Genomic DNA, 13,729 nt, shown 5'->3' with positions numbered 1-13,729 from the left:
ACTTCGTCACAATAACTTTAATATTTAATTATAAAATCGTCATTTGAATTTGTTTTAAAATTATTTGGTAAAATAAATTTGAAACAAAAGTTGGAACCTAACAAATCAGAGGAAAATTTATCATATGAATAAATTGAGTCAGAGACGCGTAGTTGAAATGAATTTTCTATATTTAAATATTCCATAGTTTGTCTAACTGTATAAGTTGGTATAATTAAACAGCTTTATAATAGTAGAAAGTTAGATTTTTGATATTTTCGAGGAATGAAATGCCTGTGTAAGGACATCTGCGTTCTCACCAGTTTGGAGAGAAACTATTAGGATATGAGGCAAAACTCTGTTTCACATTGAAAGCCAGAAGCCAGTCGCCTACGGATGACACTTAGGGTATGAAAGGTTTCCCTTTTGTATGATCCTCATCCTTCTTCTGAAATCTCCTTATAATACGGAATATCAAGTAGCAGTACCTACCCTATCACTAAACTTGCAACTTCGTATATAGTTTCGAGCTTCAAGAGCAACGTTGGCTGAACTTCCTAACAATATGAGTTGTTACTTTTAAAATTTATTCCTGATGAACTGACGTTGACGGAAGTTTATTTAAATTAATGTATGCATTCTTCACATTTTAAATCTCACGTTAAAAATTTAATTTTTTTATTTATTTTATTTTTGTTATTGGTATAGATTTTAATAAAGAAAATTATTTTGAAATTGATATTTAGTAGTTTGAGAATAATTTCCCAAAAAATAGTGATAGTTGAAATAAATTCCTTTGACGGAGAGTATTTCTATTAAACTCCCTTAATTCTATTAACTTATTGATTACAGTACTCCCTAAAATGAGATACGGGTTAGAAGGATAGACTAACGACATGACTAGCGCTAATGTGTTAGAATGTCATAGTTTCTAAAGCAGACTAGACTAAACTTGCTTAACTACAGTTCCTACTCATCGCTTTCGTCCACTTGATTAAATCTTGTCAAGAGAACCTCGCTATGCTGTTTCGGTCATGAGGAAAGATCTCGTTTACATGTATTCCAACAGTGTATTTTAGTTACAATTATTACCACAAATATTTTCCAGATTATCATAGCTTTCAGCATAGAAACTTTAGGCAATTGTTTTTGTAATATTACATTCGGACAAAAGTTATTTCTATTGCACCAAAGAAGAACTTATGATATCTGTTTTTCTAAATTTCTTATTTTCTGTATGTTACGGATAATGCAGTATAGATATTTATATAGTAAGTGACATACTGTGTTTTTGAATACCCACATGGTGGGTAATGAATACTCACGTGGTGAGTAACTTGGTGACAAAGGAATGAAGCTGATGAACATCGTACTAATTGAAGATCATATAGACATGACAAATTAACAACCTTTGATATCCGCATCGAGTAAGTTGTATCAATAACAATTAAAGGCGTTAATCAAATAACTATTTGGAAATTATAATTATTGTTTAAAGTTAAATAATTAAATAACAGAAATTTGTTTTTCACATTTAACAATGAAGATTATGTAAAGGGATTCACATTCGATTTGCTGCTATCCTGGTGTTCGTAGAGTCAAGTTGTGTTCTATTATTTTTCGTGTAAAATAATTAAAATTTGAAATTATAAAAATGAGACGAGTCGTCATCGTCGTCGTCAAATGGACGGTGAGCCCCAATACAATAATTAGGAGACGTTTCCTTCAGAATCGATCTCATTATTATTATTATTATTATTATTGTATAAATGAATAAATAAAATATAAATCTTCTCTTTCGGCCTTCTGCCACTATTTAACTTTTTCTAAAATTTAAAGTGAATATTAATAAATAGTGTTATTGTTATAAATTTTGTCTAAATTATGGTGTTCATCCTTACGAAATTAATTAATGTAAATATCTTGAGTTCTTTAAATGTTAGTTCAATTATTTTTGCTATAGTATTATGATTTGGCATTAAATTTTTTAAATTAAAAGAAATTAAACTAAATTAAACAAAAAATTTAATGTGGTTTATGTATTTATCCCTTGATATATAAATATATATGAAAGTGGTATAAAATATCAATCCATCCAAGTCATGGTATCAAGTCAACCTTGACTTGGATGGATTGATATTTCTCGCCCTTTTCCATACTAACATTTTTTCTGAAAAGGGAATAAAAAAAATTTTCTCGTTGATCTTCTAATTGTAAGTATATTTTAAAAATGAACACGTGATAATGCAATATAATGTTGACTATGATTAACAAGATTATTTTGTTTTTAAAAATCCAAAATGATGATTTTATATGGGACCTAAAAACATCAATATTTAGTTCAACTTATATCTTTTAATATATTAACTCATTTTTTCATTTCCTTTATATAAAAACTCTTATCCTGTAAATATGTGCTTGAGTCCATTTTCCAATATCGTAACTTATTGTATCAAATATGATTTTATATCGAAGAATGCATTTTCCACAACAAAATAAAGATTCGCCTCAAAGAAAATTGACTTACCGATGACTTGCAAAATTTTGCAACGTCATACAGTGTCTTCGAAATAAAAATTCTTGCGAATATCTTTCAATTAGTATATTATAAAATTACTTTAAAAATCTAACCATTAGAAAACAAATCTATGTTACAGTGACACGAGATAAAATTTATTGGCATAGTAAAACCTATGTTTTGTTAATTTCTTATCAAATATTTTCTTTTTTAGAATCTCATATTTATTTTCAATTTTTAACTAATAGAAATTAATTATTTATTTTAACGATTATTATTTTGAGTCGTTTATAATCGTTCTATTTTATTTAATTATTTCATTAATGAGAATAACAAGAACTGCTCCAGACAGAACCGGAAATTTTCTCAAAGTTGACTACAGCTCGCACAGCAAACTTCCAAGTATTTAGTAGCGAAACTCATGGAACTATGTACAGTTATTAACCTTATTGTTCGAAAGATAATCTCCGTATAAGAGATATATGTACGGCGTTTAAAAATATTGCTATTTATATATTTAAAACCAACCAGTTTTGTAATATTAGAGTTAAAATAATGTCCACAATTTAATTGAAATTTTTGGATAACATAATTTTTTAATTAGGCGAATATTACTTGCAATATTGTACGTCAATATTGATTGAACTATTCCCTGTAAATTTCGCTTTAGTTCCGTGTTAAATATTTCCTCACATGTGGACATTTTAATAACTACACAAAGTTTCATGAGCTGCGTAACTAAATATTCCAAAGTTCGCTGTGCCAGCTAATATCAAGTTTGACGAAATTCCTGCTGCTGTGGTAATATGAATAATATGCGTTACATTAAAAGTCTTCCCAATTTCTTTAAATTAATTTTCTACCACACAACTATATAGAAATTGAAAACAGAAATCAAATAACAAAAAAAGTTGTTAATTTTTACATGTTAACTGATTTTTAAAGTTAAGTTTTATCACCTAAAATTTCCGTTGTCCTAAACTGCACAGATTTTTTAGATCTATATATTCATAGAATAAAATGAAATCTCTTGTTTCTAGCCAACAATAAGGAATCAAAGTTTTCATTTATGCAAGCACCTTCTCAATAGCAAAGTTGGAAATTGCGGTATAGATATAGAGAACGCAAGCAATCTACTCATGGAAGTAAAAGTTTCAATGACTCTGTCGCCAAAAAGAGATGAAGGAGATATAGCAGTCTGAGAAGTTTGCTCACCTTTTGGTCTATCCGTCTCTGCGATAGGATGTATCTTTTCAGAAGCAAGTATATATATATATAGAATTCGTTTCCTCTCAATCAGCCACTTTGTGAGCCTGCTGCGCTCGAGACAGCTCCATTGGTCTCTTCGATTCTCTATCAGATCTTGGTTGCCTACTTCTTCTCATTTTGTTTGACTCGCTGTATCCTTTCCAGCGTCCTTTTTAACCCTGTACCATTTTTCGTAGAGATCTAGTATTTCTATCACATCCTAGTATCCATTTTCAATTTTATGGACACTTGGATACAACCAAACTGGATATTATTACTTAGCCATATTGCAAAAATAAACTTATATAATACTGTAACTATAACTTGTTTTCTAATAATAGTCACTTCATTTTCTTTAAGGGGGGAACACCAGTTGTAACTTTCGAAAAATCAATTTTTTTTTTTGTGCATTTTCTTAAAGTACACATATTTAGAAATGTGTCTGTAAATTTCAAAGTTGATCCGGTGAAAAATAAATGAGATATACAGAACACTGCATCGGCGCGTCCCGTGGCTTCATACAAGGTGGCCAGCCATAACTGACCCTAACGACAGATGGCCTTTTCCTATGATTTAGAAACGGCAACCACTGCGGAAGAGTTATTATATGGTCCAAGAATCGATGACTCTTTGTAACTTGGAAACAAAATTTCTTCTGAACAAAAAAAAGTAAGTTGAAACTTTGAATGCGTTTTTCTCAAAATGACATTTTCCAAGTCGGTGACCACGATTACTCGAATACCATTAAACCGATTTATTTAAAATTTAGTGTGCTTCATTTACACATATAAGTCTAGTTCGTGATCGAAGGATTTTTTTTTTTATGCAAAACTTTTTTTTATATAGCTGAAAATCGACCGTATTTTTTTAACGAAAATCATACTTTTGACTTTGACAGGTCGCCATTTTGTCAAATTTTTTTTTTTTTTTAAATCCTTCGATCACGAACTAGATAATCTTATAATAAATGTAAATCAATTTCATTTTTGTATTTCAGACGAAGTATACTTGCAGAATGCTGGTCACCGCAATTCGCCTTTTTTCTTAAGACGCCACTTCAATGGCTCATATCTCCAAAAGTTTTTGTTAAAAAAATTTTTTTTTTCTTTTAAATTACAGCTTTTTACATGTACTTTTAACTAATAAATAGTATTCTTTAAAAAGATTCATTGTTCTTTTGGAAAATATTCTTGAAAAAAGCATTATTTTTTGAGTTACAACTGGTGTTCCCCCCTTAAATAATCAAATTCACGCATTAATAAACCAACTTGCCAAAGTCGTCAGATTAATAGTCGACCAATAATAAATAAATTCGATTCTGATTTGTCCTTTCGTTCTGTTATAAAAACTCTCGCAAGGAATTATGGATTCTCGCTGGATTACAAAGACGTTGAGGATATCACTATCTATCATTGAAATTAGAAGTCACCAATGAAAGAGTTTTCTGGTGTTTATATTTGGATGAAAGTCCCGAATAGTCAAGAACACCAGGAAGACGCGAGTGATGTTTTGTTGACGATCTGTCAAATTAGTACAGGCAGTCAATTTCTTATGTACTTCTCGCATCAATCAATTTAACATCGGATAGTGCAGGGATCTGCGTATTGATTTTCGATCGCGGGTATTATATTATTAAATAGTAATTGATCTCAATGACAGAACGAAAAGAGGAAGCTGTTTAGCGAAGCTTTCGAGTTTGACTCGTCAGTCATTTCACTCTCATTCTCATCCTGGTGTTCGTAGAGTCAAGTTGTGTTCTATTCTTTTTCGTGTGAAATAATTAAAATTTAAAATTATACAAATCAAACCAATTGTCGTCGTCGTAAAATGGACGGTAAGTCCCAATAAATTAATTAGGAGTCGTTTTCTTTAGAATCGATCTTATCATTATTTAAATAATTGCGATTTCCGAATTTCTACGATTAATAGGCACGACCATCATCACTCGCTTCTAATATATCAGAGGACTGAACCACTACAAGAGAGTAAACTAACCCATATAATTGTATTCTAAGAACGTAAAAAAAGTTGACACTATCTTAATTTGACGTAAGTTAAAATAAGATAAATATCTCTTTATTTGAAATGATTCCTCTCAAATTGTAAAAGAGAAAATCCTCTTAATTAGACCGGAATAATTTAGTACCCATGTATAAGAGGAAAATTTGCTACAAAAGAAAATGAATCCTATTTTAATGAGAACTTTTTTTTGGTGAAAAGATAAAAATATAAGAAGAGAAAAAAATTTATTCAGTCCTTTTATTTTGAATTAAACAACAATTTTTTGAACAACTAAATGAGTTTTTGCAAACTAGATTAAATTGCTTTTTTACTAAATTGAATTTGAAAAAGTTTGCAGATCTATACAGATGTCGGAAGCAGTAAATGTTTCTTTATATGATTAGGCAATATTTTAACAAATATTTATTTTTCAAAGAATACTTTTTCAACTTCAGCAAAATACAAAAATTACAATTTTAAAAAATGGCATTCTGTGTTTGTAGGTACAATACATTTTCATCAATATGTCGAATCTCATAAGATCCATACAGCAAAATGTTTTGTCCCAATTTGGAAGCAGCAACTTTTGTAAAAATTCAAACATGAAACTGTGCTAATTATTCTGTCAAAGAAGCACAATTTGTTGCTCCTTACAAATGAGTAAAGGATAACCTATTTCACAAAACATTACCTAACCTCTTAAATGATGGCACAATTGAATTTAAAAAAAGGAAATTTCAAATATAATTAAAAAAAAATTTTGCGATAAAATTACTCCTCGACATAAAACCCCTTTTATTAGACAGTTTCATTAAAGTTGAATTCCCTTTGAGTAAATACTGTTGAGAAATAAAAAAAGCGTCAAATAAAGTTCAAGGAAGGAACATCTCTATCTTAGCAGCGAAATTGCAATTACGATAGTAAAAAATTGTTTGTGTGGCTGAAGGTGTATTGAGCATTAACAGGATAAATAGACGTTAGTCACGGTAAACGTATTTCAACTCTTGAGGGGAGTGTGAAATAAATATCTTCTTGAAAATAAATTATTATCTAGAAATATTGCACTCATGCAACATTTGTTGCTTGACCATTTAATCACTCTTCGTTTTCAATACATCCCGCAACTATTTTTATTCACATTCTTTTCAATATAAACTAAATTTTTTTTAAAATACTTCATAATTTATTTTTGATAAATATTTTATTGATCACTATGATTTAAAATGAAATTTGAATATTTAATTTTACTGACTTAAGAATTTTGCGATATTTCAAAAAAATATGAGTTTTATTTTAAAAAGGATTAGAAAATAACATTTATCTATAATAATAATAAGTCTATTTAATATGAAATGATATTCAAGAGGCGTGTCGGTTATCTCGCTGTTTTCCCTTTTTTCGCTATAAATTTAGCAGCGTCGGAAGCCAGCTACTTTGGAATAATATAGCAGTCTCTGCAGTAGAACTGGCCAGATTTAATTTTAGTTTTTATATTGGAACGAGGCGTGTGGAATTCAAATGAAGTCGATATACCATTACTCGATTCTCACCGACTGGAATTCTTCTTTTCTCTATCCACTCGGTGTGCATTACCCCCTCTCTTCTTTTACCTATTCAGTAGATGCCCCTAGACTCTCTTAAATATTCAAATATTCCAGTTTTCGACTTTATTGCATCTATTATCATCAACATAACTTCAGATCCAGGCTCTGTAGTTTTCAAATATAAATTATTAATTCCATTCTATCTTTCACAATCTCTTCCTTTTTTCAGAAAACAAAATTCTCTTCGATTTCTCATCGTTTGAAAACCATGACAATGAATAACAAAGAAAATTAAATATTTTTGTAGATCAAATTTTTTTAAAATATATTTTTATGCTTTTTCTTTTCCCTAATGAAGGACAATTTTATTATCACAAATTAATTAGCTTTTAATTATGGAATAATAAAAAACAATCAAGTTTACACTACGAACACCAGGATGAGAATGAGAGAAAATGGTTGACGAGTAAAGCTCGAAAGCGTCGCTAAACAGCGGCCTTTCTTTTCGGTGTTAATGAGATCAATTAATATTCAATAATATAATACCCGCGACCGATAATCGATACGCAGTCTTAGGTAACCCAGATCTTTGCACTATCCAATGTTAAATTGATTCATGCGAGTAGTCCATAGGAGATTAGCTGCCAGGAGTAATTTGATAGATCATCAACAAAACAGCACTTTCGTCTTTCTGGTGTTCTTGAATATTGGGGACTCTCATCCAAATATATACACCAGGAAGCTCTTTCCTTGGTGACTTCTAATTTCAATGATAGATAGTGATGTCCTCAATGTTTTTGTGACCCGGCGAGAATCCTCAATGCCTCGCGAGAGTTTTCATAACAGAACGAAAGGACAAATCAGAATCGAATTTATTTATAATAGGTCGACTATTAATCTGACTATGCTGTCAGATTGGAGACGGGCTGTCTTCGTCTTTCGCATGGGGTTCTCTCGAATAAACTGAAGTGTATATGTAAGATTTCTAAGATGGACATTTCAAAGTACCCCAGACAATGTTTCGAGGTACTGGTGCGACTTGCGACTAGTAATCCTGAATGCCGATCTGACTGAAGATGCTTTTGATCTGGACAGTCTGAATGTTGGCAGGACGTTCTTGTCTTTGGACTCCGTCAAATCTTTTGTAAAATTAATTAGTCAACTACTGCATGAACGATATAATTGTGAAATGAAAGAATATTAATGTGTTTCAATCACGTCTATCGATTATTTTTTATTTTAATTTCATTCTATCTGTATTAAGTAAATATAAATGTAATTTTATCTCATAATTTTGTTTTAGTCTCTTTTATTATATAAAATAATTATAAAAAAATATATTTGTAGTTTCTGTTGTTTATCAATCTGAAAAGAGTTGATGTTAAACTGAAATTGAACTTGAAGAAAAGGTGTTAGGGAAATAGCAATTTACAAAACTACAAAGCGGGTAATCTCTTTTCCGCTTGCCTACGTAATTTAGTCGATAGTTCCCATCGTGATGCAAGATTCTGTGTGTATAGAGAGAGAGAGAGAGAGAGTATAGTGTCAATGTTGGTAAACTCTTACACAAGTAGAATTTTCGGTACGACCTAGAAAACTCGATCCAATCGTTTGTTCGATCAGCCTGCTCGTAAATTTGAAAATAGCTGAAATTTCTTCGCCTCAGTTGCTTCTTTCCTGTTTTTCCTTTTTAAATGTAAGAGAAGAGGAAAACTATATGTTGACCATGGAAACATCGATGTGTATTTCATCAAAGCATAAATTTTCAATTTTTTCTTTTACAGGATAACTGTTTTATTAAATCTTTCAAATATTTTAGCAATTACCAAATAAATTTTTAAAGAAAAACAACTTAAAATATTTCTTCCTCCAAACTTTTTTGTTCAAATTAATCGAACATCAAAATATTCTTTAATAATTTTACAATTATGATTCATAAACTGTTAATTATAATGTCATAATATTGTATAAGGTACAATTAGTATTAAAATTATATTTTTGTCATGAAATTTATTTATAGTATGAAATTTGAATAAATTAACATTGTAATAATGAGAAAAAAAGCACGATACCATAGAAAATAAAAGCATAAAATAAGAGAGGAAGAGGATGAGTAGAAAATGTTGATTTCAGTAAGTAAATATGATGGTCTTTGAACATTTGCATAATCGATAAATCGAATTTACTCTCTCACAGATTGAATGGGATATTGCAATACATCTCGGTAGAAAACAGACCTTGAAGACAGTCGATTGCATTTAAATGCGAATCTTTGTACTAGTTTGTGAGCAGAATGCCTGTAAAAGAAAGAGGGAAATTGTGCCGATTCCTGTTCTATGGAACCAAGCTCTTTTGTAGGCAGTTTCTATGCATTACTTTTACTCTTCTTCTTCGAACTTTAAAAGTGCACTAGGTTAATCGATTCTTTCGAAAGGATCAACTATATATATATATGCCTGATGTTCCTTCAATCCTTTTCAATTGATTCTATCAACAGCTTTTAATGACACTATACATACCTAAATCTGCTGTATACAAAATCTTTTAATTTCATGAAAATTAATTTTTGTACATATTTAATTCATATTTCTCTTTCTTACCTGTACCCTTACTTTAGAATCTTCTGCACTGTAAATGAATTTAAATTATCACTAAATCACCAAGGCGGACAAAATAAATAATAATTTTTTTGTTGTTTCTCAATTTTAAGACGTAACATTATATATTTTACTTTAAAAATTTAAATTATGTTTTATATACACTGTAAAAGAAAACAATCTCTTGATATGTTTTCAATAAATGTTGTTGAACTTCAAATTTGTTTCATTTTAAGTGCCGTAACATGTTAAAGTATTCTTTATAATTAAAAAATTATAGTAGTAGGTATATAAACATGACTTTTAAAAAAATTATCTGGAATTTACAATTTCAAAAAGTAATAATAGGTATATGAAACAAAAAAATATTAATTAACTTGGAAAAATTATAGTTATTTGAATATTAATAAATATTTTGGAATTGATAATTACAACATGATCTTATTAATTAGATTTTACTAACTAGATGATACAATAATTAATAATGCCTACGAGATTTCTTGTTACATAAATTTTTAATGCTCTCACAACACCTGGATATGTATGGATATCCTGATGATATATCTCAAGGATATCACGAATATTCGGGTGCTGTGAATATGATTTCATTCGCCTCAAAAACTTACATACTATATATATTACGTTATGTAATTATACATTATATATTATATTAATAAGATAACAAGAAGGAACGTTGTATTTATGTACACATAAAAAAATATATATTTATCGTAATCGATTAATAGTCTGTATGCAAGTATTAGATAAAATGTTATTTTTTAATTAATATATTCGCCTTTATGATACGTTTTTACACATCACAACGTCTTGCATTTTTAAAAATATTTACCTATCAAGAAAACCTGTAATAAACTTTAACAAATAATAAGATAAATTTTTAATTATATTATTAGTTATATTAATTTATATCCTTTATGTCAATTTATTAAATTAATTAAAAATAAATTTTTTCAAATTATTTATATCAACTATAACAATTACTTTGAATTATAAACTTGTAACTTCAATGAATTCATATAATGTAAACATAGTTTTATATAAGATTCTATATTTATAATAAAAATTTTCACAACTTCATTATATGTATTATAATTTACTATAGGTTTTCTTTCCAATATTCGGAAGTATTCGAAAGATGCTCATCCTTTTCTCCTCGACGCGACGCTCAAATCTTCATATTAATTAACAATTTATTCAGCCAATTCGGATATTCAATGGTCGATTTTTCAGTCATTTGATGTCAACGCATCTAAAAGTGACAAATTTTTTAATTAGTTCTTAAGAAAATAAATTTTTATAATAGATATTAACAATTATTAAATTAATTTTAATAAAAATACACATTTACATTTGAATGTACAATGAACAGATTTATTTAACTTTCTAACAATAAAATATGATATATATGAATCAATTTTTGCGTGAGTAAAGGAATTAGCTGAGTGCTTTGACGTTTATTTTTATCTGGCTAATTTGTCACCGAAGCTCAAAGTGAATTCATACATCAATCCATTGATTTAAAATTCGAATGAAACGAAACTTTTAGAAGTAAAGTGCAATCTATGATTGTCAATTATTCACTCACTTTAAATTAATAATTTTATTAATTCGAACGGATTCTTAACGTCCATCACTTTAATAAGTACGTCATATTATTATAATCATCCGTTTATAAATATTTTAAATTAAATCAAAAAAATTTGTAAATAAAAAAATAAAATAAAATAACTTAAAATAATTTTCTTTAAACAAAAAAAATTTAAATTGTAAAAATTAAGTGTAAATTTAAAATAATTCATTTGCGTTGAATAAATTTCTGTCGTGAAACGCTTAACGAAGTTTATTCGATCAGATTCCAAAGTTCAAATCCCGAGAGAAATCGTTTCTGATAAAGGTGACACAATTAAAATCCTGACCTGAACGAATGAAAAGAAATATTTTTGCACGTACAAATGTTTCGAATAAGATAAAACTAAATTCGATAGTCATATAAATAATAAATACCTATTAAAATTTTAATTTCTCAGCATAACTTGTTCTTTAATTATTAATAATAATATATTCCGCTATTTAACATTTAATTATTATTACTCATGCATTTTAAAGATACTGCTTTTTATAGCAGTTGAAAAATGTGTTCTTAAATCATCCGAAAAGTGAATATGAATATAAAATCCGTTAAAGTAATACTTTATTAAATGATAAGAGGAATATTTAGAAAAAGAGAAATTTTAAAAGGAGGTTTAGAACATCAATTTATTCGTCTTTCAGGCAATATTTTCTTGACTCAAAGCTTCTTTTTTCAGTGCATGTTTTTCGTGGCTCTCATCCAATTTTAAGTCGTAGTTTCTCGTGAAAAGATTCGAGACAAAAGATAAACCAAAGATTCTATTCCACGACAAAAGATATAAAGTTTTCTTCGAAGAAAGCCATTTTCTTTGTAAAAAAAAACCAATTTTCTACTTATCACATTTTTTCTCTTTGTCTTTTTTACGCATCAAATTATAATAATTAATGAATCTATATTAACTTATCATTATTTTTCTTATTGAAACATTGTCATTATTGCAATTATTATAATAATTATTACTTTTTATGGTTCAAAGTTGATTTCATGATTGACTCTGGTTCTATTACATTTATAGGTGCATGCCATAAGAATACTGTTGTAATTTTTAAAATTATTTAAGAAAAGAAATATGATTTTTTATGTTGAGTTTAATTATACTTTTAAAGGGAAATCTTCAACGCCATGTAAAACAATTACCCGGATCCTTTGCTGCCTGCGACATAGCTGATGTTCGCCTTATCGCCAAACTTTTCTCTACATAAAAAGCAGCTAAGGCTTCTACTGCAGTTTGCAAACTTATGATCAATTTCACTGCACTTGAAGCACGCAGTCGATCTGTCCGCTACTTTACAAACTCTTTGTATGTAGCCATACGCCAGGCACCGGTGATACCGAACGACCATTACCCTTCTTTTTATTGGGCAATACATACAGCCAATTCTTATGTGTCCCAATTTCTCCAGCTTGTCCGCCTCCTCTGGGTCGGTAACTACAATGTTAAGCTTCGTTCCTCGTTAGTTGGGTTCTAGGCTTCTGGAGCACTTCTGCCAACGCCTCCTCTTCCTGGTTAAGGCAATCCAAGTCGCTGATCTCCAGTGTGACCTGTCGATCTACGGTCTGCACCTTCCCCATGCTTCCAACTGCTTTGATGACCTCAGCGGTGAATGCCTCCTTATTGGAGTCGTCTCCGATTTTTATCAGGATTTCTTCCTTTTTTGTAGGCCTTGCACCCACGACCTGCTTTTGGTTGATGTCTGGATTCACTTCCCTTCGAAGTTTGCTCAGTACGTCGGCATGCGTTGTTCCTGTTGCTACTCGGATCACTATTGTAGATCCACTCGTCGCCCTCTACTTACTTGTTTGCTTAGGATTCGGTTCTACCGCCACCTTTGCAATCTTTTTGACAAGAGGTACCTACTCTTGCTTCTTCGCCTCGGCGTCTGTCCTCATAGGACTGCTAGAGCAAGATCAAGATCCTGAAGAGTCTTAAGGCCATTCTTAATAGTCATGTTGACATTCTTCTGGACTTCGCAAGACTTTACCATCTTAACCATCTCCTTTTTGATCCTCTGAAGACAGCCAGCTTCCTCCTGCCTAAGGTCTCGCGTTCTTCTTCGATTGTGTCGTTGTCTAGGTCAGAAGGAATCAAATTTCTTCCACTGCTGACATTAAAAACGCTTGAAGCGCTTCCTTCCCTACTCCCAAGTGTTTCCAAGCGGACCTGGTAACCTGCAGAAACTTTTGCCACTGT

General features: G+C 29.9%; 1 protein-coding gene and 1 long non-coding RNA gene across 3 annotated transcripts in view; one reads left to right on the top strand and one right to left on the bottom strand.

Annotated features, from left to right (window-relative positions):
• Positions 1-4,110: 4,110 nt before the first annotated feature.
• Positions 4,111-4,908, top strand: LOC127288828 (uncharacterized). Its single transcript, XR_007844092.1, has 2 exons — positions 4,111-4,414; positions 4,743-4,908. It is a non-coding gene; the product is annotated as an uncharacterized LOC127288828 (long non-coding RNA).
• A 5,420-nt stretch (positions 4,909-10,328) lies between these two features.
• LOC127290747 (uncharacterized) overlaps positions 10,329-13,729 on the bottom strand; it is a 144,408-nt gene continuing 141,007 nt past the window's right edge. For both annotated transcript variants that reach the window (XM_051319524.1, XM_051319532.1), the window contains one exon: positions 10,329-11,157. The gene's annotated coding sequence lies outside the window, so the exon portion shown is untranslated. The remainder of the gene's footprint in view (positions 11,158-13,729) is intronic.

Source organism: Leptopilina boulardi, unplaced genomic scaffold (genome assembly GCF_019393585.1).
Source record: "Leptopilina boulardi isolate dan_hultmark-lab unplaced genomic scaffold, ZJU_Lbou_2.1 LbouV2_123, whole genome shotgun sequence".
Classification (NCBI taxonomy): Eukaryota; Metazoa; Arthropoda; class Insecta; order Hymenoptera; family Figitidae; genus Leptopilina; species Leptopilina boulardi.
Note: the sequence above shows the minus strand (reverse complement) of the source record. Positions and strands in the feature narration are given on the sequence as shown.